Here is a 27790-nt window from a genome sequence, read left to right as displayed (position 1 = left end):
TAAACAAATCCAAATCATATTATTTGATTCTGCACCATACTTGTAAAATTTTTATTTTTATACTATATTGAGGATTTGTTCTGTTCTGTGTATTGTGTTGTAGTTAGCCCCTTCTTTTTGACATCCACTGTACGCCCAACCTATCTGGAAAGGGGTCTCTGTTTGAACTGCCTTTCTCAAGGTTTCTTCCATTTTTTCCCTACAAAGGTTTTTTTTGGGAGTTTTTCCTTGTCTTCTTAGAGAGTCAAGGCTGGTGGGCTGTCAAGAGGCATGGTCTGTTAAAGCCCATTGCGGCACTTCTTGTGTGATTTTATTTTGTATTGTATTGTATCTATTAATCAACAAGAATTCTAACTCTGAAATACAACAATAATGAAAGCCCTATGTTTAAAGAAGAAAGCATGTTTGTCACATAAAACAAAGAGATTGGAAAGGCCTTGACCACAAATGTAGAGAGCACAGCAAGAAGGAAACGGAGGAGCTGTAGAGCATCATCACAAATGACAGGGGTCAACTTTATCAAGTTAAAGCAGGCGGAAGATTTCTAAAAAGGAAAGAGGGAAGAGGTGGGTCTTCTTTAGTCCAATTGAGCAAGAAGGTAGAAAGTCCCAGAGAGTGGGAGCCAAAAAACTAAATCAGCACACACTAAATGTAGCAGCACTTAAAGACAATAAGAAAGTCAATGTTCAAATGTCATGGGTTTAAACTCTATAAGGTGCTGATGTTGACAGTTTTTAAGGTAAAAGCAGGAAAGTTTTATAGATGATTCGGTGTCAGAGAAGAAGCCAAAGTAGCTAAGCCAGCTGAGATTTAATGAAATCAACACATCACAGCCAAGTACAGTAAAGACTGAAGCAGCTGAATTATGAACCTTTAGTCTGCTGATACTCATTGAAGAGACCATTTCAGAATTCATAAGAGATAAAATGAAGGAAAAACAAAGGAATTCAGCATCAGTCAAAGAGCCCAAGACCTGCAAAAAATCTCCAGGAGATAGAAAGCAAAAAAGAAAGAGAAAAAGAAACTTTAATATGAGGATGATGAGTGTACAAGAGCCACTAGTAGAGAAGTTCACATTTATATGTCTGCTAGGTGACCTGGGAGGACAATAGACAGCTGCACCAGTAAAGGGGAGAGCAAAATGTGGCCTCGGTCTAATTATGAAAAGTTCCCCCAGATACGAATGGAAAGTGAACATAACAATTGTCTTGGGATGTGTCTGACTGTCTGCTAAAAGCGATAGTGAGAACAACAATGGAATGCAGGAGGCCACAAGATGTATAACATCTAAAAAAAACTAAGGTTAGGGTGCACATTCAATAGCAAAGATTGGGGAAGACTGACAGGAGACAACCACTTTCTGCTAAGGTGCAGATCTGCTAGGAGGCAAGATACTGTTGTCTCTCTCGTTGAATGAGAAGCTGAAATGCTGCTTGGAGACCAACCAAATGAAAACTGGTTACATGGTTTGGTGGCATTAATGTAACTACAGAAGGGCAGAATATCAACTGTACGAAACAACATGATCATAATTATTGTTGCATTTAGGCATATTTGAGAATGTGGTGAGGAAAATTCAGATATCAGTGCTTGTCTTGAGGTAGTTGAAGAGTAGAGGATCACATGCTATTGGTGAACTACAGGGTGGGCCATTTATATGGATACACCTTAATAAAATGGGAATGGTTGGTGATATTAACTTCCTGTTTGTGGCACATTAATATATGTGAGGGAGGAAACTTTTCAAGATGGATGGTGACCATGGTGGCCATTTGGAAGTCGTCCATTTTGGATCCAACTTTTGTTTTTTCAATAGGAAGAGGGTCATGTGACACATCAAACTTATTGGGGATTTCACAAGAAAAACAATGGTGTGCTTGGTTTTAACGTAACTTTATTCTTTCATGAGTTATTTACAAGTTTCTCTTTGTTTACAGCCATTGACATGTCGCAGAGGTTAACACGTGAGGAGCGGATAGAAATTGTGTTGATGTCTGGTGAACGCAGTAACCGGGTCATTGCAGCAGATTTCAATGCAAGACACCCTACGAGACCACCCATCTCCCATACTATAGTTAGCAAACTGCTTGCTAAGTTTCGTGAAACTGGTTCAGTGTTGGATTTGCCAAATTGTGGACGCATGAAAACTGTCGGCAGATATTAGCTACTCACAAATGGCACCCTTACAAACTCCAGCTACTGCAGTATCTCAACGAGGATGACCCAGATCGGCACACTGAATTTGCAGAATGGGCAAAACAAAAATTGGAACAGGACCCTCAGTTTATGCAGAAGATTTTGTTCAGTGATGAGGCAAACTTTTATGTGAATGGTGAAGTTAACAAACAAAACCACCGCTATTGGTCTGACACTAACCCACATTGGATAGATCCCTCCAAGACTGTTGGAATAAAAAAATTGATGGTATGGTATGGTATATGGGGTACAAAGATAGTGGGGCCATTCTTCATCATTGGAAACCTCAAGGCCACTGGATATGCGAAATTGCTACATGATGATGTGTTTCCCTCTTTATGCACTGAAGCTGGCACGTTCCCTGAGTTTTTCCAGCAAGATGGTGCTCCACCACATTAGGGTGTGTCAGGTCCGAGCATTCCTAGATGAACAGTTTCCTGGAAAGTGGATTGGTCGTCGTGGACCAGTTGAATGGCCCCCAAGGTCTCCCGATCTGACCCATTTAGACTTTTATCTTTGGGGTCATCTGAAGGCAATTGTCTATGCTGTGAAGATACGAGATGTGCTGCACCTGAAACTACGGATACTGGAAGCCTGTGCTAGCATTTCTCCTGCGGTGTTGCTATCAGTGTATGAAGAGTGGGAGAAGAGGGTTGCATTGACAATCCAACACAATGGGCAGCACATTGAACACATTTTATAAGTGGTCAGAAACTTGTAAATAACTCATGAAAGAATAAAGTTACATTAAAACCAAGCACACCATTGTTTTTCTTGTGAAATTCCCAATAAGTTTGATGTGTCAGATGACCCTCTTCATATTGAAAAAACAAAAGTTGGATCCAAAATGGGTGACTTCCAAATGGCCACCATGGTCACCAACCATCTTGAAAAGTTTCCCCCCTCACATATACTAATGTGCCACAAACAGGAAGTTAATATCACCAACTATTCCCATTTTATTAAGGTGTATCCATATAAATGGCCCACCCTGTAGTATATTTATATTGTGCAAGCTATACAACATCTACAATAAGTAAGAAATCACTTTAGAAATTGGTCAGAGCAGGGAAAATTATAATTATTAATCCATTTAGATGTAAGCCAAAAATACAAGGAGGAAAAGCTAGTTTACAGTGCCGGTCTTAATATAATTTGGCATCAGGGGGCTGTTGGATCAAGCAGAGTACATAGAAATTCCACTAAATGAGGCAACATTCAAGTGGGAAATAACTCCACAAAGTGGTTACTGCAAGCCAAATAATCCAAATTGCTGCTCAGTTGTAATTGGAAAAATAGGCAAATAAAGGAAAAGCACTAAAACTAGGAGATGAAAGTAAATAGGAATAAGGGAAAAAGTCACAAATCAAAATGTTTGTTAAACTGAATTTTTCAATGTAAAGTAAATAAGTACATAGCATACAGACAAAAATATCAAAGCTCTCAGTCATCTCAGCAAACTCTAAATAATGTACATCTCAAAATGACACCCGAAGGACCCTTCTATACCATTAACTTCACATAACTGTGCATTAAAAGTCTTCACTCTTGACCAGGTTACAACTGACTTGATCCCAGGAAGGTCAAACTCTTCCAAATCAAGAAGATGGACTAGACATCAATCCATATTCCCTCTTAAATCAAGCTCTGATGAGCCTCACACATACATAAATAATGAGGATGCGCTTAACTTCAAAGTTCACCCCTGTAATTTACAAATTCTGTCAACAAGGGTCCAAATTCATTTCAGAGGATAAACCCCCTCTTAACCATTTTCATTTTGAAAAACTGCTGCAGAACCATAGAAGAAACATGGCGTCTGGCCTTGTTTTGTGCTAAACTAAACCAAGGCAGTGGAAAACTATTTGAATACTAACAGAGAACAGGTTGCTTGGTTTGGGTAGATGTGGAATGAGGAGTTCATAAGTCTTTGCAAAATATAAATACAGCATAAGTCGATATGAGATATTTGGCCACAAAAGAGAATTGTGCAAAACGGAACAATTCTGCATGACAGGCCATATTGAATCAAGGTATGCCTGTAGTACTTGAGTCCAGTCTTGAACTTGAGATGTTTCTCTGTTGTCTTAGACTTGTATTGAACTTGTTAGTATTTGCACTCAGACTTGTCTTGGTCTTTGTCATTTGCTTCACCAAATGTGGTTTTTGGTTTTGTGATTAATTCTATTTAATTCTTGTAATTATTACTATCTGTCTGTAATAATTTCTTATTGCTACCTTTCATAGGCCTTGATATCTGGGAGAACCTACCACGCATGTGCACAACACTGTGGTTGATTGTTATAACCACAAGGGAATGATTCAGGATTGTTCTGATCAAGCATTTGTGAGAACTCTAGTGACAATTAGGGCAAGGCACAGCAACTACTTGTGACTTTGATTTTTGGTTAGCTTCTTGGTCTGATTTATTAAACTGTACTTTTGTGATCTGTCCCTAAAAGCACAGCAACTTGATCTGCCCCTCATTTGCTACAACAACTTCAGATTAATTTGTTTCAAAGGACATAGTCAGGATCCGCAGTGTTTGCAAACAAATAACATTAAACTGATTCAGATACTTTTCAGCCAAATATATATGAAGTTTATTGTCCATCACTATGAAGATTATTCGGTCATAAATAGTGATGAGGAAAACAATTAAGTTTTCTTCCCGTGGGGCAGTGTTTCTAATTTTGTATTTATAATTGCCTTTGCTTTTGCCAATGTGTAGCACTTTGCACACTTTTCTGTGTTAAACTGCATTTTCCAACTGTTTGCTGCTTTCTGAAGTTTATCGAAGTCTTTCTGAATTGTTTTCGCTGCCTCCTCATTATATGCTGTTCCTCCAATTGTAGGGTCATCTGTGAATTGCATACGTTTGCGAAGTATAGCAAATTCAATGTCATTAATACAACTTAGGAAAAGGAGTGGTCCAAGAACAGACACCTGAGGGAATCCCATGGTGATCTCACTCCACGAGGAGCATTCTCCTCTTATCTGTAATCTTTGTCTCCTGCTGGTTAACCAACTTGATATCCTTAGAAAGGAAAAACTATTCTACAATATACAGTAAGAATGACCTGACATTGCAGGATTAAAACATTAACAGACCATGAAATTAAATAAGAGCCATTATTGGTAAGGAGTATTTTCTAATTAAGCAATTGGTTTGCAACACAACCTGCAGCCACTGTGGCACTCCAGGACGCTGCTCATCCCTGGATCAATCCATCCTACCGTCCAGGTTTTAGATCCTCTTATCCATTCGAATTTTAGTACGACATTGGGCTTAAGACAAGACTCAAACCTGGAAGGTGGTATGCTAGTCTGTTGCAGGGCATTACTCATCAACCTGTTTTGATTTGTCAGTTTACCGCACAGGTAGAAAGTGACCAAAATGGGAGATGAACCCAGATCACTAGAGTTGTGAGCTAGATAGAAACACAGATTGATATTTTATTAACCTCACAGGAAATTGCATTACTACAACAAACTGTATAACGTAACAGCTGGCAGATATACACAGTGTAGAATAGTTCAAGTATAAACACTAAAAAGAAATAGTCCTTAATTTATTTAATATTAACCAACTTGTGAGTCGGTTCCAACTGCAAAAATATTTATTTATAAAAATGACTCGGTAGTATATACTTGTAGCTCTTTAGCAATGGTATTTAAAATGTAAAGAGCTGTATTAAATGATTAATAATTGATAGCTGTATCCAAAATGTGCATTACACAATTAAGTACTAAGTTGTGGTTGTCTCTAATGTGTAATGGCTTTCTCTTTCTCTTATAACAATGTGACACTGGGCTAACAAGCAGATTGTCTCTGTTAAGTAGCTGGGGGCTCATAATGATAAAGACAAGGGCTGCAACAACATCAAGAAAGATTTGTTTGTCTGGTTTTAGGATTCTGATTGGGAAATGCTTCTGGCAGAGGTCCAACTATTTGGCCTCAATCCTCGGATTTAGCAGACACGTTTGCTCATGAAAAGTTCAAAGCGAGTGCTGGATGGCTCATTGAATCTTGTTCCTCCACTGGAGCTGCACCAAGAGTAGATACAGGAGAAAATAAAAAGAATGTTCCTTAGGAAAGCTAAAAGATGTCAGTCTTGAGAAATTAACAAGCTTCAGTTCACAGGAATTTTTTTTATACCAAATAAAGTAGTACATGAGCTGAGTGGCTGTGTGATTGGGTGCTGAGATGGTGAGACCATTGACAGAGTCTATCATATGAAACCTTATAAAAACAAGTACTGAAGTGAAAAATAGCAATAATTTGTATACATTAAACTTTCATGATTATTTATCATGAACTATGGAAGCAAAAAATAAAGCTTGGTGCTTGTTTTAAATATATTACTACTGTCAGACGTTCCATCAATTCTGCCAGCAAGACTAGAGAATAGTCTATACTGCACTCTATTGCACCTTAGAAATGAAGATTTTGCTTCCTAGACACGTTTGGGTGTATCTTATGGATTTTGGCTTGCTGATCATAAAAACACCTTTAAATTTTACGATGACGTACAATTTTATTGCCAGCGCCTATGTTTGTGATTTCCTCTCACAATATATGTATGCATATACAGTGCAACATCTACAACTGGAACATATGTGCAGTTCTAAAAATAGTGACTCTGCTATTAAGAATGCAACTCGAAAATCCCAAGTACTGTTGTTTAATTTGCAAATGGGACAGCCATGCTAAATGATTTCATTACAATAGAAAGAACAGGACACTCCAAAAGTATTTGGTTACAGGGCTGAAAAGTGTGGCACATAAACCCACTGTCGAACCAACAAATGATTGTCTTCTCTTCATTTAAAACTTGGACTAATGAAAAATGTTTTGAAAGCAATGAACAAAGAAGTTGAGGCAGATATTTCCATGAATAAACTAATGGCAAGATTAAGGAAGGCATTTTTGTTGGTCCACAGATCAGATTAATGACAAGAGGGTCAAAGATCTGCTGGTTGTCTGGAGGAAATCACATGGAAGGCATGCTGTTTGTGAATTTTCTAGACGTCTACAGAGCAGCAAACTATGTCCAGCTGGATGACAACAGGCTTCAAGCACAGAAAACCATGAAGTGCAACATTTTGCTAAAGATTCTTTTTTTTTTTTGCATTCACACTTGGACTTCATCCTTGCTAATCTTGGTGCAGTGACTGACAAACATGGTGAAAAGTTTCACAAGGACATTGCAACAATTGACAAGTGGAATTAACTGTTGTTAGATACTAAATTGACAATCAGATACTAAGAACAACCTAAAAGCAGCAAGAAAACATTTTCAGCTCAGCTGAATTAATGCAATGTGTCAGTATCCTTAAGCCATTAAACATGCTAAATTCAATTAAAATTAATTAATCGCATGCTTTTCCAATTTCCTATGTGATGCAGTCAATCTGAAATTAAGTTAGTGTTCAGCTTCAAGCTATCATAAATCGTGAAACTTTTTCAGGAAGCAAAACTTTAATAAATTGTTATCCAGTGTTATTGAAATATACTTCTACCCTGCAGCTTTCCTGTACAGAATTATAGAATTTAGCTATTACACCATCTTCATGTGCCATAACTTCAGGTGCTGTTCTTTGCCATATCCTAACTCCACTATGGTCCATCCAGATTATATCTTTGCGCCTATATCAACCATATTGTGTTCCCATTCTCCCCGACTGGGCTGGCATGCAGTAGGCTTTGAAATTAATCAGGTAAATGCCAGGCGCACAGTAGTACTGAAATGCTGTATTTTGGTTTAAATCCTCTATGAGATATGTAATGGAGAAGCATTAAACATTTGCACCAAATGTAAACAACATCCAGATTTGGCTCCTGCCGTGTGTTCAGAAGCACTTCAAGGAAGCACTCTGGCTAACCAGGTCCTTGTATTGGAATATCCAGCTACAGAAAATGAATGAGAGGGTGAAAGCACATTTTAACATTTTCACTTAGTTTCTGCACATGCTGTATATAGTGAACAGTTTTCTCAGCTGATAATACATCCAACTGCCATGTAAACACTTTCCATTAAGAGTCGTGGGGAGCCAAAGTCACTAATTGGCCTAACATGTAAAACTTCAGATTGTGGGAAGAAACCCTGGCACCTGGCATAAAGCCCACATGGGCATGGGTAGAACAATTAAACTCCAACATCAAACCAGCCATCTGACAAGAAAAGTGTTGTCCTATGAGAATATCACACCCATGTGAAGTATAACATTACTCTGTATAAATAAAGATTCCTGTGATGGTCAAAACTAAATACGCAATGGATTAATTGATCAGTTTTTAAAGAAAAAGAGGAATGCTCAGCTTCTTTTACTGTAAGCCATGAAAATGTACATTCACCACACTAAAGTGCCCTCCAAGAGGGAGCCCATCACCTTCACGTCAAGGACAGCAGTGTAGTCTACATAAGAAAATTCCAACTGTCCGAGACAACAACACAAAGATAAAAGCCTGCTTAAAGTTATTAATAGCTACTGAGGAATTAAAAAATATATATTTTTGTTTTCCTTTCAGTGAGTGGATTACTTATATTTTAAAGGACCACCAATTAATGCATTATTCCTTCAATAAATATCCATCCATCAAATATTATACCTATTAATTCAGTGTAGTGTCACATTGGCTGGAAGCCATCCCACCAGCATCACCCACAAGGCTTGAACCAACAATCAACAGTGTGGCACCAGTATGCTATGCCATTGGGTATATTGATGTGTAGATCATATTCCGTCACTGGAGGCCATTAGATACAAGACAGAAGCCAACAATCAACTGCGTGCCACTATATCATCGGACATATTTATTTGTATGTTCATATTCAGTCACTGGAAGCAACAGATACAAAGCAGGGACCAAAAATCAACAGCGTGCCAATGTATTATTGGCTACATTTGTGTGTACATCATATTCAGTAAATGGAAGATACAAGGCAGGAACCAAACCTGGACAGGCTACCAGTCCATTGCCTCACAGTCACCCTAACTCATGTAAAGCTAATTTAGAATTGCCAACTTCACACTCACGTCTTTAGGATGTGGGAGGAAAACCAGAAAACCCTAAGAAAATTCCACACTGACACAGGTATAGCATACAAGCACCACATCCAAAAGGCAGTAGTGCTAACATTTCACCAAAACAAGTTTTAGAAACACTAGCATTACTATAAATCAGGACATTGATTAGCACATGTGATCAAGAATTACACTGCACTCTGTACACTTGATAATAATAACCCAATAAGCACATAACTGATAATACACTAGAACCAAATATGAAGTAGTAAGAATATAAAGATATTTTGGAAGGCTGAGCTGAGCTCATTTTTTTTAAGACAGGCATCTCACACCCCACCCCTGACTTCCTCCAAACTTCAAAGCATCTTCATCTGTGGTGAGTGTTGCCTGTATAGGAGTGCACATCTGCATCTGCTGGCTTAACCACTTTCTACTGGGCTTAGATGTTGCCTTTTCTTTATTTCAGATTTCTTGATACTTTTCAAAGAAAACAAAGTACTGAAAAATTAAGCAGTTGTCCAAGTCCTTTATGATTCACTTACATGAAAACCAGTGTGTAAAAGGTGAGGTTACCATTATGTTTTTTGTGCTTCATCCTGTGATTTTGATGCTTAGTTCACAAATACACCAACTCAAGAAATTACTCAGAATTATAATAGTCTTAATAGTCTTCTCGAGGTGCCTGATCTGACACTGTTCACATTTTCATACAAATTTTTCATAGTGGCTCTAAAATCCGTACTGACCCCAACTCTCTCTTCTGTTTCTTCTTCCGGTTTCTTTGTGGTGGCGGCCTGCACCACCACCACCTACTCAAAGCACCATGATGCACCAACATTGATGGACTGAAAGCCAGAAGTCTACGTGACCATCATCATCAGGTCCGTCCATGAAAACCATAAATACAAAGAGGACTGTTTGATTTATGTTAGGTAGATTGCACAGAGGGGACTGGGTGGTCTCGTGGTCTGGAACCCCTACAGATTTTATTTTTTTTCTCCAGCCTTTGGAGTTTTTTTTTTTGTTTTTCCTGTCCACCCTGGCCATCGGACCTTACTTATTCTATGTTAATGTTCTATGCTAAATTCTATTGCCTGGGATGTGTGGTCACCAGTAATGGTCTTGTTTATGACTTCAGGTGAGGTGCCAGACGGAGTAGGCAGTGGATGAGACAGAGAAGAGCATGTGGTACTACCTGGAAGGAGCCATGAAAGATTAGGGAAGGATTTGTGTTGGAGGGCAGTTGAGGTATGAAAACCCCCTGGGTCATTACAATATGTATCTATATTCCTCCTATGGTAAATTTACCTCTGATAACAAAGTTTCTTATATTAAACTGAAGTCCGGCTTTGTTAACTGAGGTATTACTATACAAGGCAGAATGAGGAGTTAAATCTTTGTGATTGATCTGTGACTTCCATGAATCACAGGAAAACAACTCAGATTTATACCACACAAAATAACAGGAAAATCAAATGAGACCCACTCTCTAAATTTATAAGAAATGCCATCTTATTTTCCACTAAATTAAAAAAGTTGGTTTAAAAATTTTTGGATTGTTGAATTCTGTAGATATATCAAAGGTTGGGGGCTTTTGGGGTTGGGGTGGTGCTGTTAAGGTATGCCATACATGACTCACTGACTTTTCCCAGCAGTGCTCTACCACACACACTTCCTGCCTGTTTTTTTAGAGAATAGAACTACGATTTATGCATGTGAGCGATTACTATCTAGTTCCAAGGCCTGCTAGTATCTGTTTGATTTAGTCTAAGCAGCTAAGCCAGAAGGTCACAACACTGATATTGGCTTCATGCTTGTATGCCAAGGAAAAAGCTTACTTGCTGCCAGAAATTCTGGGAACACTGAGTACTCGCATAAAGATGTTAAATGCCCAGCAGCCTTCTGGCAAGCTGCTGATTGGTTAATATACAAAAATACATTTTTACATTTTATTATTTAAAAATTTAAATACTAATTATAGTCTTTGAGCACCGGATTTTAAAACAGAACACTACAATAGGAGATATCATTAGTTAGATAGATAGATAGATAGATAGATAGATAGATAGATAGATAGATAGATAGATAGATAGATAGATAGATAGATAGATAGATAGATAGATAGATAGAAGTGTATTTGTCCCCAGGGGAAATTTTGTTATTTACAAAATAAATACATAATATGATATTGTGAGGGTGGCACGGTGGTGCAGTGGTAGCGCTGCTGCCTCACAGTTAGGAGACCTGGGTTCTCTTCCCGGGTCCTTCCTGCGTGGAGTTTGCATGTTCTCCCCATGTCTGCATGGGTTTCCTCCGGGCGCCCCGGTTTCCTCCCATAATCCAAAGACATGCAGGTTAGGTGGCCTGGCGATTCTAAATTGGCCCTAGTGTGTGCTTGGTGTGTGGGTGTATTTGTGTGTGTCCTGCGGTGGGTTGGCACCCTGCCCAGGATTGGTTCCTGCCTTGTGCCCTGTGTTGGCTGGGTTTGGCTCCAGCAGACCCCTGTATTCGGATTCAGCGGGTTAGAAAATGGATAAATGGATGATATTGTGAGAAAAAACAAACCTATTTCAAATATAAACAGGAATAACTAAAAAAAAGAAAACTTGTGACTTGGCAGTTACAGTCACAGTCAGGCATTATACAAGCATATTGCTGTTGGTATAAAGGAGCCCCAGTTACATTTCTTCAATGATTGAATGATTTGCTGGCTGAAAGTACTTAGTGTGTCAGAGAGAGGATGTGCAGCATTTTTCATGATGTTCATCGGTTTTGTCTTCATTCTCTCCACTACTACTACTACCTCCAGTAGGCTGAGCATGTGCTCCATAACTTCTTAATCAGTTTGTTGATTTGGTGGGCCTCTCAAAAAATGAAGGACCAGCTCAACACAGAACAACATAGAAAATTGCACTGGCCATCACAGAGTTGTAGAATATGTAAAGGAGGCCACTACCCCCATTAAAGGAGTGTGGCCTTCTAAGAAAATAAAACAGTCTGCTCTCCCCTTCCTTATATACAGTGCATCCAGAAAGTATTCACAGCTCATCACTTTTTCCACATTTTGTTATGTTACAGCCTTATTCCAAAATGGATTAAATTCATTTTTTTCCTCCGAATTCTACACACAACACCCCATAATGACAACATGAAAAAAGTTTACTTGAGGTTTTTGCAAATTTATTAAAAATAAAAAAATTGAGAACGCACATGTACATAAGTATTCACAGCCTTTGCCATGAAGCTCAAAGTTGAGCTCAGGTGCGTCCTGTTTCCCCTGATCATCCTTGAGATGTTTCTGCAGCTTAATTGGAGTCCACCTGTGGTAAATTCAGTTGATTGGACATGATTTGGAAAGGCACACACCTGTCTATATAAGGTCCCACAGTTGACAGTTCATGTCAGAGCACAAACCAAGCATGAAGTCAAAGGAATTGTCTGTGGACCTCCAAGACAGGATTGTCTCGAGGCACAAATCTGGGGTAGGTTACAAAAAAAGTACTGCTGCTTTGAAGGTCCCAATGAGCACAGTGGGCTCCATCATCCGTAAGTGGAAGAAGTTCAAAACCACCAGGACTCTTCCTAGAGCTGGCTGGCCATCTAAACTGAGCGATCGGGGGAGAAGGGCCTTAGTCAAGGAGGTGACCAAGAACCCGATGGTCACTCTGTCAGAGCTCCAGAGGTCGTCTGTTGAGAGAGGAGAACCTTCCAGAAGGACAACTATCTCTGCAGCAATCCACCAATCAGACCTGTATGGTATAGTGGCCAGACGGAAGCCACTCCTTAGTAAAAGGCACATGGCAGCCCACCTGGAGTTTGCCAAAAGGCACCTGAAGGACCCTCAGACCATGAGAAACACAATTCTCTGGTTTGATGAGACAAAGATTGAATTCTTTGGTGTGAATGGCAGGCGTCACATTTGGAGGAAACCAGGCACCGCTCATCACCAGGCCAATACCATCCCTACAGTGAAGCATGGTGGTGGCAGCATCATGCTGTGGGGATGTTTTTCAGCGGCAGGAACTGGGAGACTAGTCAGGATAAAGGGAAAGATGATTGCAGCAATGCACAGAGACATCCTGGATGATAACCTACTCCAGAGCGCCCTTGACCTCAAACTGGGAAGACAGTTCATCTTTCAGCAGGACAACGACCCGAAGCACAAGATATCAAAGGAGTGGCTTCAGAACAACTCTGTGAATGTCCTTGAGTGGCCCAACCAGAGCCCAGACTTGAATTCGATTGAACATCTCTGGAGAAATATTAAAATGGCTGTGCATCGACGCTTCCCATCAAACCTGATGGAGCTTGAGAGGTGCTGCAAAGAGGAATGGGCGAAACTGGCCAAGGATAGGTGTGCCAGGCTTGTGGCATCATATTCAAAATACTTGAGGCTGTAATTACTGCCAAAAGTGTAGCGACAAAGTATTGAGCAAAGGCTGTGAATACTTATGTACATGTGATTTCTCAGTTTTTTATTTTTAATAAATTTGCAAAAACCTCAAGTAAACTTTTCATTAATTCACGTTGTCATTATGGGGTGTTGTGTGTAGAATTCTGAGGAAAAAATGAATTTAATCCATTTTGGAATAAGGCTGTAATATAACAAAATGTGGAAAAAGTGATGCGCTGTGAATACTTTCCGGATGCACTGTAGCTACTCTGTGTTAATAGAGCCTGTCATTGATATGAACCCACACATATCTGTAACACTGCACCTCTTCCACTTTCACTCCCAGAATAGTGACCAGACACAGAGGCTCTTTGGTGCAAAGAAAGTCAATAACCAGTTAATTAGGCTTGCTGATGGTAATTTTCAAAGAATTCTTTCTATTGCAAGAAACACAGTTCTCCACTTGGCTCCTGTCTCATCCCCTACATCAATACACCCAATAAGTGAAGAATTATCCAAAAATGTTTGCAAGAGACATGACCTGGTGTTATATTTATAGTCTGAGGTGTACACAATGAAGAGGAAAGGTGACAGGACTGTTCCTTGTGGTGCTCCAGTGTTGCTCACATCCATGTTAGAGTCTCACAAATTGCAGTCTGCCCAAAAGACAGTCCACTATCCAGGACATCATAGGCTCATCCATATGCATATCTCTGGGTTTACCCCTTAACAGGGATGGCTAGATGGAATTAAAGGAGGAGGAGGAGGAGGTTTGGAACATGCTCTGATTACAGCGCATTGCCGGACCCACCTCATAGCAAACCACCCACATTGAGATCTGATTGCAGCCATGCAACGGGTTAAAGGCACTGCAGAATTTATAAAACACAATCCTCAAGGTGCTGCCAGCTTTATCCAGGTGAGAGAAGGCCTTGTGGTACAGATAGATAATTGCATCTTTAACTCCGGTCTTTGTCTGATTAGCAGACTGCAGTAGATCCCAGTGGTCTACCACAAGAGGATTCAAATAGCCCAGGAGCAGCCTCTCAAAGATCTTTATGATATGAGATGTTAGTGCCACTGGTCTCTAGTCATTAGGTGAAGAGGCGGCTGCCTTCTGCTGGCTGCCTATATCTCTTTATGTATCAAAATAATTATTAAGGAAATCCACTCTCGTGATACAAAGGTATGGAATGATTCTGTATCTATGGGTCTCCGTTGGAAGATTAAACAACAAGCTGAAAGAACTCTGGCTATCAGATACTATTATGGAGTGAGTGAGCTCAGGTGGCCAGGCTTTTCAAAAGGCAGTTCTTTCTTGATAAGGTAGAGGAGAAGGCCAAGAAAACCAGGAGCATCAAAAAATAGAGGCAAGTATACGATCTATCAGAAAAAATAAGAAGAATGTGCAAACTCCAAACACAAAGAAGAGCGAAGAGCATAGTAGCTTTAACTCAAACTGAAGTCCAAGTGACAGTCAAAATATCCATCAAATATCAATTTGCTTCCTCAATTGCAATGCCATAAAGAGCTGTCACTGGAAGATGCCTGCAGTTTCTATGGACTTAACCAAACACAAAAATGTATGTAAGTAGTTAATGAGTCACTTGATTATTTTTAAAATAAATTTGTCATGCATACATGACATTGTACATTCATACAAACAAATGGAAAAATAAAGTACAGCAAACCAATATAACCTTTCACCTTTATATTATTAGCTGCAAGGCTGTCTGACTGAAGACTGATTAACTTTGACGATTTTTTACAAAAAAGTCCATGTCTTATAGAGATTTATTGATGGTAATTAGTCAAATGACTGTTCTGTTAGAGATTTTTTTTATAATGAATTGCACCCTTGTACAACCTTATTCTTGTCCTTTATACTTTTGGAAGAGGCAGCATTTTTAGCACAAAGTACTGCTTATATATTGCGCTGCTTTACTCTTGATATGGCTGCTAGTAGTATCTTGTATGGTGCTGAATATTGCAGCACGTTTTCAGTAACCTTTACCAAATTTTGCCATTTCAACCATCATACTGTCTACTTACTGTATATTGCACATAGAGAGAATGGGTCAAGAAGTTTTCGCAGAGTGATCAGCTTTTCAATCACCCCTCTTAGGAGTGCCACTTTGGAGTGGTGGGATTGGAGTGAAGGGAGCCTCAGTGACAGTCACAACTGACCCTCATGAATAAATCATGACTTCACCTGAAACTGGGATGCTGGGACCCACTCCTTGATCCAGGCCTGGGAATGGCAGTAAATGATGAGCACATGGTGGTCATGTGACTAATGTAGTCGAATTGGGCTTAGCCTGAAAAGGTGTGTGGATTGAAGTTCAGATAAAATGCACGAATGAGCCTGGATCAACTGACCTTACTGCTGAAGACTGACTTTTGGAACATGGAACATATTTTGTGAAGAAGCCTAAGTACAGTGGCCAGACCACCTGCACTTTAGAACAGGTTATTTACATGAAGCTAAGCATATTTGGGCCCAGCCAGTACTTAGATTGGAGATCATCCATGGAAAGCTTTGTATGCTGAAAGAGGTGTTGGTGAGGTCAACAGGGGTTGCTTACCCTGTGGCGTGTGTGTGGATACCAATGTCCTAGTGCAGTGACAGGGACAGCATGCATAAAAAAATGGTGCCATCTTTTGGATTAACTGAGGTCTTGATTCTGTGGTCATAAAGGGTACTTTGACAACAGTAGGATGGCTAAAATTTCCATCACAGCCCCATTCTGTTCTGTCCCTCTAATCAGCTAACTATCCTTGTCACCCTTTCACTATTTACTAACTAATGAGTGGTGAGTGTACTGGTGCAAAATGTTTGCCGTCACATCATTTAGGTGGTTGGTACACATTGGTGGTGGTTGAAGTGGTTCCCCACTGTCTATGTAAAGTGCTTTAAATATCTAAAAAAACACTCTATAAATGTAATAAATTATTTTTATTTATTAATTATAAGTAAAGGATTAAATCCACATCTATTGTATTAGGTTGGATTATCTGGTTTTGCTAGCCCAACCTTTCTGACTGACACAGAAAAAAAGGTCTCTGCTACCTAAAGATTCAAACTATTTTTTTACAAATTGCATCAATTAAAGCAACTTTTCTAGGTAATGTTCTCTCTAGCCCCTATGATAAATAAAATTGGTCCCGCACTCTTGTCCCATAGAATGAATGTTAAATGAAATATTGTTACACATACAGAGGAAGAATATATTAATAAAAGTACTTTTTGCAATAGTGGGCAGCACATTGGCATTGCTGCCTCACAGTAAGGAGACCTGTGTTCATGTCCCGGGTCCTTGCTGAATGGAGTGTACATGTTCTCCCTGTGTCCTCGTGGGTTTCCTCCCACAGTCCAAAGACATGCAAGTTATTTGGATTGGCAATATCATATTGGCCCTAGTACAGTTTGGTTGGGGTGTGTGTGTGTGTGTGTGCGTGTTCACCCTGCAATGGACTGACAACCTGTCCAGGGCTTGATCTTGCCTTGCACCCTATGCTAGCTGGGATTAGCTCCAGCACTCACTGCGACTATCTTCAGGACAAAGTGGTTTAGAAAATGACTGATGGACTGACTTTTTGCAATATCTCTTTATACATTATGACAACAAAAATGAGATGACCTATTATGAATGTCAGCTATCAATAACAGGAAACAATATTTGTAATGAATGGTTATTTTTGTAACTAAATAATACAAAACAATCAGGTTGACTAGTGAGCAACATCCTTAATGGCAGTCCATTCTGGTATTGTGTCAGTTATGTCACAGTAATCTTGGCCTGGTGTCACAGATATCATAGATATTCCTTTAAATTAATTTTCATGCCTTGCTGGTAAAGACTGCTTGTGCTAAGGCTGGTTATACTATTTCATATCCCATCATAAAATGTTTTAATCAAGCATAAACATATTACTTAAATCTATCCTCCTAACTTACATTGCATATATTCTAATGGGAAAATTGATTTGTTTAAGGCCATTTTATTTAAAATTATTCAGGGCAGTAAAGAATGAAAGAGAGCCTGTGATTCAGCCACTAGGAAGGTAACTTGAACTGCCTGATTTGGTGATTCACAGATATGAAGACAGTTTTTATTCTAAATGTATGAAAAAGAACACTCCATCCTCCAAATTACAGAACAATATTCCTTTGTGGTTCTTTGCCTTTGAAGCTAGTGTTTGTGCTAGAAAAGAGTAATAGAAAAGAATAAAGATTATAAATAACTAGGCTGACCCGCCTTTTAAGGCGACTGACTTTTAAGTTGACCACTTCTTAAGGTAGTTCAATATGTAGATCAATTTGATATTTTATACAAACTCATTAATTTGGTTATATTACATTTGAGCGGTATTACTTTAATACTCGTAGTTTCTGTTATTTTTGTGATGAAATTTAAACTTTTTTTCTATATTGAGGTCGCCCTTTTGAACCCCCCTGATATTTACTACGCGGTGAGGTATTTGTACTCCATCAACATTAATTATTTCCAGAGACATAATTTTGTCTATTTTTCCAGCGCATCGCGCACAAAAGCAAGGGAACAATGGGAGCACCAGAACTCTGCTCACATCATGTCGCTTCGTACTGCAAGCTGCAAGTAGTAAGTCTGTGATAAGCGGAATACCGCTAAGCTTTCCACTCACGGGACGGAAGGACAATCCCGACCGCTTTTATATAGGAAGAAAGAAGAAGAAGATATCGCACAGTCTGGAGTAGAAAATCATTTTTACCTGGAAAAACGAAACTACAAATCCCATCGTGAATTGCAAAATGGACGGGCATGTGTGAAACTACGTGCCTGCGTAGCACTCACGGGATGGAAGGACAATCCAGACCGCTTTTATATAGAAGAATAGATCAGGAGAGGTAAATAAGTTAAAAGGAAATATAAAACTCATCAAACTCAAAATGTGAAGCTTAAAGTCAAAAGAGACAAAACAGAAGTCCAGGAGCTTAACTAAGAAGGCTTTCCCTATCTGAATTGTAGGTTAAAATGTTATTTTTAAAAGATTTATCCAGAAGCTTGGACAAATATCGGCAGACTGTTGACACAACCTGCAGCGGTGTCTTGATCATGTGATCGGCAATGAACTAAAAAACATACAATAACTAAAGATATTAATTCTTCTTCTTCTTCCTCTTCATCTTTTTTTACTTGTATGTGGGATTGATGTTCTTGATCAACCTTCTCCAAACAGCTCGTTCCTTAACCACCTCCCCAGTCAAGACTTTTTCCTTCAGTTCTTTTTCTACTTCATCCATCCACCTCCACTTAGGCCTCCGTCACTTTCTCTTCCTCTGTACTTCCAATCCCATCACTCTTTTGCCCACACATTTATTGTCTCTCCTCATCATATGTCAATACCACTTCAGTCTACTTTACAGTACTTTCTTGATATCTCTTCCACTTTTGTTGCGCTTTTGATTGTCTTATTTGTTATTCTGTGCTTTTTTGTAACTCCAGATATTCATCTAAACATTCTCATTTCTACCACATCTAACTTCTTCTCCTCCACTCCTTTTACTGCCCATGTCTCTGCTCCATACATCTTTGCTGGTCTCATGACTGTCTTAAAAACCTGACCTTTAACCTTTGCCTTAATTCTTCTATCACACAATACTCCTGAAACCTTCTTCCAATTGTGCCATCCATACTGCACTTTATGAGTTATTTCTGCATCCCATTTTCCAGTGGGTTACCACTTATCCTAGATATTCACTAACATAATTCAAAATTAAGTGATCAAGAAGTTGCTATGTTTTTAAGAGCTGATTCATCTGCTGCCCCAGCGATGTAGACCTCTGCCAACAAAAACTGTCCTTTTTGTGAACTTGAAGCCTCTTGGAGACTGATAGGATTACTCTCAAGTCATGTTAAACTGGACTGCATATGATGTGTGACTATTTTTTTTCTCATTTATGAAACCTGCCCTGAATTTTCACAGGAAAATTGTGAGGCTGTGGAAGCAGGGATGGATGCCATTTCACAAGGTTACTATCCAGAAAAGCAAGGAAATTACCAAGACTGTTTTGGGTGAGTCAGTGGAGAACAAAATAGACTGCGACTCAAAAATTGTTCAACCTTGTGTTGAATTCCATAAATTGCTTATTATCAGGGATGTTAGACCTTTTAGAAACTGTTTGTGCTCCTCCTACTGTGGTATGTGACAAAAAAGAAGCTTCTGAATATTACTGAGGATGCCCGCTATGAGCTTCTGAAGACAGAAGGTCATTCGCAGGAATAATTAAGTTCTGCACAGTCTCAGTTAAATCCTTACTCTATAACTTCTGCTAGTTTAAACAAGTGACCTGTGATCTGTCCTTTTTTTTTAATAGTATCAGATTAATGGTCTCTTCAGTGCAAGGTTGTTAGGAGAAATTGTAGTTACTTAGGTAGCACTGTCAATTAATACAAATTTTAAAGGATAAAGCAAATCTGAAACTGAAAAAAATGAAGGGTATGGCATACTAAATATGAAATAAAAGTTTAGAACTTTTAGAGTGTTTGGAAAAACTACTCAGAACCTTTTTATCAGCTCCTGCAAGTGTCTAGGACTGTCCCTCAAAATCTACAGAATTACAATCATTCTTCCAAGACTTCCCTGGTCGGGTGTTTGAGACCCTAGCAGTTACCATCTCTGGAGAAACTCTGGAAGTTGTTGATCATCCTGTATACCTTGGTAGTTATCTGTCTTAAAAGACAACCATGAAGAGGGAACTTCAACACTGAAGATGAAAAGCAACCTTAAATTTCATTGCTGCTGTCCTATACATTAACAAAATCTGAGTTACCTACCGATCTCTGTTGAGAAATCACCAGGGCTTCACTTCCTCTCTTAATGCCCATCTTTCCTGAGACAGTACTGTTGGGATGCAAGCTTAAGAAGATGGGAAGTACAAGCACTTAGTGCTACTACTTAGCCTGTAATAGATCAATCTGCGTAGTAATGATGAAGCTTTCTGCACAATAGTGAGCATCTTAAAGGTTCATTAGATGGAAGACTCTAGCCATAGGACATCCCCCAAAAAAGCAATATGATTCATCAAGTTCAAAGCACATGTGCCACTAGTTCTGTTTGTCACTTCTTGAGTAAATTTGACACATGGCGCCATTTACCTCTGCTGAGGAATAACTCATGATGTCTTCCCCCCCAAGCAGCTATCCTTAATGAAGAAGAAATTCTGGGACACAAACATAAAATATTTGGAATTACTAGCAGCAAGTTACATCCTTCAGTCAAATGAGAATGCCATCAACCAGTAACAGATCAGGCGGTTTAGCTATGAGGGATTCTGTTTAGTAGAGAACATCTCTAAGGTTTGTTGCATGCATGCTTCCAGATAGATGATCATCGTCACAAACAAACTCTCGCGAGGCTCCATCAGCAGTGTGCCTGGAGGATTCTCTTTATTAAGTGGGAAGTTTGCTGTACTGCTCCTGGCTTCTTCAACAAGGTAATGATTACCAGCATTGAAGCCGCAATCCTGTAGAATCAGCTCCTATAGTAGGGCCACTGCATCAGCATGTTCCTTGTCCCCAGACACTATTACCAGCTTAAAAAGGGTCTGAAAACCCAGAGTGGTGGGTCAAAGATACCCTTGAGGTCTTCCTTACAGAAGGCCATATCAATATCATTAGCCGAAAGACCATAACCAAGGGATATGCTCCAAGAGGCCATGTGATTAATAAAGTAGTTAATCATTTTGAGACCGACCACCTCTCTGATGAAGTGCACAAAAGGCTGTGACACAACGAGAGGAAGGAAGATCCAAGATTTATGGAAGCTGCTCCCAAACACAACCCCCTGTTCTTTATTAGAAGTATAATTTTCATGGGCATCATTTTCATTTTGGGTGAATAATGAATGCAATCAGCTATTTCTTATCAATGCTTGGGTGAAAGTCAGGCCATGACAGATTCCCTGAAGATCTGCACAAATTAAATGACATGCTGCAAGATTTAATTCTGGACAAATTCTAAAATTAGAAAAGCCACCGAACAGTATAAAGGAAGTTTTGCCACTTGCATATTTTGCAATATGTTTTAATCGAATGAAAAACAATTATCTCAGAACCCTTGGAACTCATTAGGAAATCTGTTGTTTAAGTTGGACAAGCTGCTGCTGGACTAACAAATTATAAACAAGATGAAACTGACACCCATTTCCTCCTCCCTTACACTTCCAGCTAAAAGGATCGTCTCCCATCATAGCTTAGCTTTCGAGCCTCTGCCTCCGAGCTCTGCTCTTCACTCCAGGACAATCTGTTTTGCTTTAAAAGGCAAAGCCAGATTTATTTATTTTTGAAAATGAATCAAAGCAATGGAATTTACAACCATGCAACTATCCATTTGAAAAGACTTTAAGAAATGTGGTTCTCTCCCCCGTCGTCTTTCCAGTCCCTTAAGGCTCTCCATCTCTCTCAAACTTTGCTTTTAAACATTTGGTTTGTTTTCCCTCTGGTCATTACCTTTCTAAATTTATAGTACATTTATTGACCCCAGGTTTCTTGTTTTGAGCAAGCTTGTTTATATTCACTTACAGATTTACACAGCTCAATTGGATTCATTAAAAAAAAAATACATATTTCAGAATGTAGGTAAGTGTACAATTGCTCCTTTTACGATGTTTAAACTTCTTTTACACTCTGAATTTAGAATGGTGTCAAATGGTAAATAGCCACTTTGTTGCCATTGTCAGAAAGGCTCATGAGGTTCACCCACACATTTTGATATTTGGTCTTTCTGAGAACACCACTAGTGGTCATGTGTGGGTAAATATGGGTGGAGAACTTTGGTGGAGCTGCTGCCTCTAAATCTTTAGTGCCTATTGGAAAGCATTAACAAACATTATAAGGACTCATCTGTTCCCAGTAAAGATGTACATTTGAAGTGGAGGGAGTGAATGCTGAGACAACCCCTGTGATTAGTAAGAGGTTAAAAGACTCACTGGAAGATAAAAGCTGTGAAGCTACTTGGAAAAGAGGAAGGATAATGAGAGAAACAATTCTGAGATACCTGGATGAAAGTGAGATAGCCACCTCTCACTCCACAGAAAGGTCCTGAGATCCATGATCTGACTCTTATTTTGATTTCTATTGAGTATTCTACTGTTAGATCCACCATTGTTACTAGGGAGGAGTGAAACAGGCAAGTTTTCATTTGCCCACAATTTTATAAAACTGGCACTAAAATTTTTCTCTTGCTAAGTATGAAACTTACTAAGAGTTTTGTTGAGGTTTGATTTGAAAGGAAAAGAAAGAATACTGCTCCCTAAAGTCTCATTCACTTCTGTGCTTTGCAAAGTGAAACATTGTGAAGTTCATTTCACTTGAATTGTTTAATTTATCACTAATTCTGACCCAAGCTTAACATATATACTCATAGATAAGATAGGTTGGGACTTGATTTTACCATATATTTTCTGGTATTTTATAATATTGGTCGTATAAGTCAAATGTGGAAAACGCACGCTATTGGTCCAAGAGATTATGATATGCTAAAGCCAACCTGAGAGAGTAACCACAGAGCACACTGCCTTTTTTTTCTCTGTATTGTGCCTATGTGACCACACGGTAATACCTAAACTATTCCGAAGCGACGTTTGCACCTTTATCATAAGAGCATCTCTTATCTACGATGGAGTGTTTAATCAGAAGAAAATATGAAGCTGGTTTTAAATTAAATGTCATTGAACTAGCGAAAGACATTGGTAAGTGCGCTGCTGCAACAAAATTTGATGTGTCTGAGAAACTGATGTGAGATTGGAGGAGGCAAAAAGATGTAAAAAAAAATTAAAGTGTCGCATTTTTAAAACAGGCGTCTGGGGGGTCTGATTTTATGATTGATTTTTTAGGTTTCAAGACCCGACTTATATATGAGTATATACGGTAGTTCTGCTTACACTGGAAAAGGAGGATATTGCTTCAGTGTAATCCACTGACAGGGAGGAAGTCCCGGATACAAGAAGTGTGAGCAGGAAAAATAAAAAAGCATACAATATCTTTTAAATCTAAATCCAAAAAGCAGAGTGAAAAGGAGCAGAAGGCAAAGCACTGAAGAAGCAAAGGTAGCCAAAAAAACCCATTAGAAAGGCAAAATCTAAAAACAAGCACTAAGACAAAACACTCAAGCTCTGATCTTGGAAGTAAACTTGACTAGGGACTTTTCATACTGACAAGAAGTACAGTTCTAGAACAAAGAGCACTAGTCTGGTTCCCTCTTTAATTTCTTCTTCATCATTTGACTTCGAAGTGATTAGTGTTGCTAATCAACAAATTAGACAAGGAGGGTCCAGGAAGAAACTGCAAGCCAAATGGATTCCTAATGTGACAGCGGCCTGCTAAATACAAGGTGGGGGGTTCTAAAATATTCTTAAAAAAACGTAATTATAAAACTCACAGCAATTCTTGTATAGTTATCTTCAAAATACACTCCTTGAGATTCGATTCATGTATCTCAGTGCTTCTCCTATTCCTGCAAACATTTCCTGAACTCATGTTTTGTTACCATGTCTAGAGCTTCCTGCAGTTAGTAACAGATCTTCTTTACTTCAGCTTTAATTTTAATTTTGGGAACAAAAAGAAATTGCATAGAGCAGAACTGGTGAATATAGAGGATGTGAAGCAACAACCACATTGTTTTTCATCAAAAACTCAATGCAGTGTGTGTAGGTGCATTGTCATGGTACAAAATTAAGTTTTACGTGCAACACTGCTCCAGACATTTCTTAACTATGCTTTCCTGTAGATGCCTTAACAGTTCAATGTAATGTTACAGACTAACATTCTGCCCACAGGAAACACTTTATGAGCAGTTCTGTCAATGTTGAAAAACACGATCATCATTGTCTCTTGAAAATCTGCCCTGGTGGCTTGGAGAAAAAAAAAACTGCTAAAGTCGCCTGCATGATTCTAGAATAAATGCCAGAAATACACTTTCGATCAGCTCAGCACAATGCCACTCGATGGACTGATCAACCAGACATTAGGCATACAATACCTAGCAGCACATTTGAGATCTACACCATACTATTGTGCTATTGACCAAATTTTTGGGTCCCCTTCAGTGACAGCTGGCTTAATATATGTTTTGGTTTTTTAAACACAATATGCAAAAGGATGATATCTCAGTTCTCCATTAATCATGTTGTTATTAACATTTAAAGGTGACTGTTTATATTTCCTATACTGGAATCTTCCAACAACACTTTTGATGATGTTCAGTTATACACTGCTATTTTTTCATTAAATATCAAAGTATCTCACATGACTGATGCTCTCTCTGTCTGATTGGTCCCCATCTCCAGACCTCCATGTCCTTCTGCTCTCCTCAAAATCCTCCTGCACTGCATGCCTTCCTGCATCCTGTATTCACTTACCAACATTATCTGTGGATACAGGATTGAAGGACCTCTTCTGGACTTATTTATCTGGCACACTCCAATACCATACTAAGATAAACAGTTATCTAATAGGAAATTATGACTGGTGACTGCCATATTCATGGCTTGTTCTTACTTTATTGGCTAAATTATTGCAATTATGAAAATGGATGTTAAATAATCAAAGGTATATTAAACAACAGAAAGGACACTATTAAGTTCATTTTCACATTTACTGAATGGGTGTGACATTCATTCTTTGCTTGACACACAAGTAAAAATGCACAAAGCCTTAGTCTGCTTCTTTACTGACTATGAACTATTCGTAGGTGGCATCATAGGTTTATAAGTCAGAAAAAAGAATACATCAATTGGTTCTTGAAAAGCTTAATGTCACCAGTCATTAAAAATTTGCCATCTTTATGAGGGTGTCTGAATCCTGAGACCACGTTCACCCTATGCTTTTTTAATGTAGCCCTTAAAGACATGCATGCTATCCCTGGAATTTAAAACTAATTTACTAGGTTGAGGTCATGTGCAAATGAAGGCTGACCCGACAATTTCCTAGTGTGATTCCTTGGAATTTACATTTTCAATTTATGTGTCAACCAACATGTAAGGTTAAGCATGTAAAATATCACAGCAGCCATACTTAAGATGTGACCCAAACAGAAAATTTGTTTGTCCTTCAGGAAAGAGTAAAATGTGTTCTTGCACACAACCACATTACAAAGATCCTGCATTATATGTGGTTAAGTCAGGCAAAGAAATTGCTTGCAAACTGAAAAATAGGTTGAATGTCTATACCTGTGGACCTTTCATGGAACTTCTAAGATTCCATCCTGCTTCACTCAGTGCCCACTACAGATCATCAGACGTGAAAATCATTGACCTAAGACACTACGGATTCACCTTTATATGCGTGATTGAGCAGCTCTTACTAAATCCATTGCACTGTCAGCCCTGTCATATAAACATATGGACATATTGGACATCTTTTTCTATTGATTCTGAAGCTTATGGACTTTTTCAGGAACATGGACTACCTATATTTACCCGTATGACCAGAGAAGCTAAGTTTACACTACTTTTTATTATAATTGCTATTCTGTTTTCTTGTTTAGCCATTTCTCCTTTGGACTAGCAAAATCTCCTGTTATCTGCTCCATGCAGACACACAGCTGAATATCTACTGTATATAATAATAGCCAATTTTTTGCATGCCCAGCAGCAACCTTCTGTTGGGTTTATTCAGAAATTTATGCCATCTATTGGAGTGTATTTTTTAATTAATTGCATTTTTTTTCCAATGGATGACACATCACAAACATTAGCACTGCAGTTGAGAATCCTGTATCAATTGTCATATAACTGAAGCAACAGTTGAATTGGCACTAACACTTCATTTAATTTATATATATGTAAGCCAAATACTACTGACTCACTCATCACGAAATCTCCCGAACCATGAGGAATGTAAGTTGCCCTTGGCCCATAGGTGCTCGCTAACAAACGGTTTAAAAAATTTCATAGTCCAAGCACGAATAGTTATAGTTTTTTAGACCCGTTTGTGTGTCTGTCTGAGAGAACTACTTAATTTTTTTTTCTATAATTTTCTTGAACATTCTGTTGATTTTGTGACTTTCACATCGCGCTAAGTATCATAGTTCACTTGCGGTACCCACTTATTAGTGTGAATCTGAGAGAGACTCATCGGGCTGAGGGGAGGGGGGTGGGGCCCTCCTCACTCATACGTATGCCTCAGGGCGTAACCTTAACTCCACTTCGTTAGCAAACGAGAGAACTACTTAACGGATTTAGATCTCTTTTTTTTTTTCTATAATTTGCTTGAACATTCCGGTTGATTTTCCGACTTCTCTCATTACGCTAAGAATCATAGTTTGTTTGCAGGAATGATATATTCATGCTAATCTGAGACAGAGGCTGTGGGCCGAGGGAAGGGGGAAGTGTGACGTCAGTAGTAGGGAGCTGGGCGGTCCCTCCTCACTGTCCTGTTTCACTAATACACGGGCAAAGCCACAGGGGATGGCTAGCTTAAATATAAAAATATAGGATATAAAAAAGAAAGATAGAGGGAGTACAAATTTTATTTGAGTCTATTAAACGTTTTGGTGATCTGCCCTCATTAATGTCGTAAAATGACAGCAGGAATAAATCATATAAATAAATAACAAATTCCATTAACAGCTGTAAAGAGAGCATGCTGGACTCCCCGGACCCATGTTTGAGACCCCTGTGGTCATACCATCAACTGCCTCACTCTGTGTGACAGTTAGTGTGCTCCAATGGGATTAATACTTTTATTATTAACACTATGAGCCTTTTGTGTCTCTATTTTTTTATTTAAAACTTCCTTTATTAGGCCATAGTGTCAATTTTTGAAAAATGCAATACATTTTATTAGTATACATGACAAGCGCCTTGGAATGAGCGTTTTAAGAACGGCACTCCTGAATGAGCGTGTCGTGAGTGATGTCGTAGGTATTGCAGGCTGTTGAACTAATTTCAGTTAGGTGACACCATGATTTTAAGTGTTGGCTCGGCTAGTATTATGTACTTATGCTTTGTTCAACTCACCTTGCTTGTCGTTTAGATTGCTGAGTCTAAGATTCTTGTGATTTTCTTTCTCCTTGACTCCATGAGTTTGTGACTTTGTTCTTGTATTTTATTCTTACTAGCTACAACCATTAGCCTAGCTTTCATGCTCTTATTTGTGATTTCTCGTATACTTAGATCTATTTGTAG

General features: G+C 38.8%; 1 protein-coding gene across 1 annotated transcript in view; it reads right to left on the bottom strand.

Annotated features, from left to right (window-relative positions):
* The window catches only part of LOC120542863, a 97033-nt gene that overhangs the window by 15598 nt on the left and 53645 nt on the right, over positions 1 to 27790 (bottom strand). The window lies entirely within an intron of this gene.

Source organism: Polypterus senegalus, chromosome 13 (assembly GCF_016835505.1).
Source record: "Polypterus senegalus isolate Bchr_013 chromosome 13, ASM1683550v1, whole genome shotgun sequence".
Taxonomy (NCBI): domain Eukaryota; kingdom Metazoa; phylum Chordata; class Cladistia; order Polypteriformes; family Polypteridae; genus Polypterus; species Polypterus senegalus.
The sequence above is the reverse complement of the archived record's forward strand: the minus strand, read 5'-3'. Positions and strand labels throughout refer to the sequence as shown.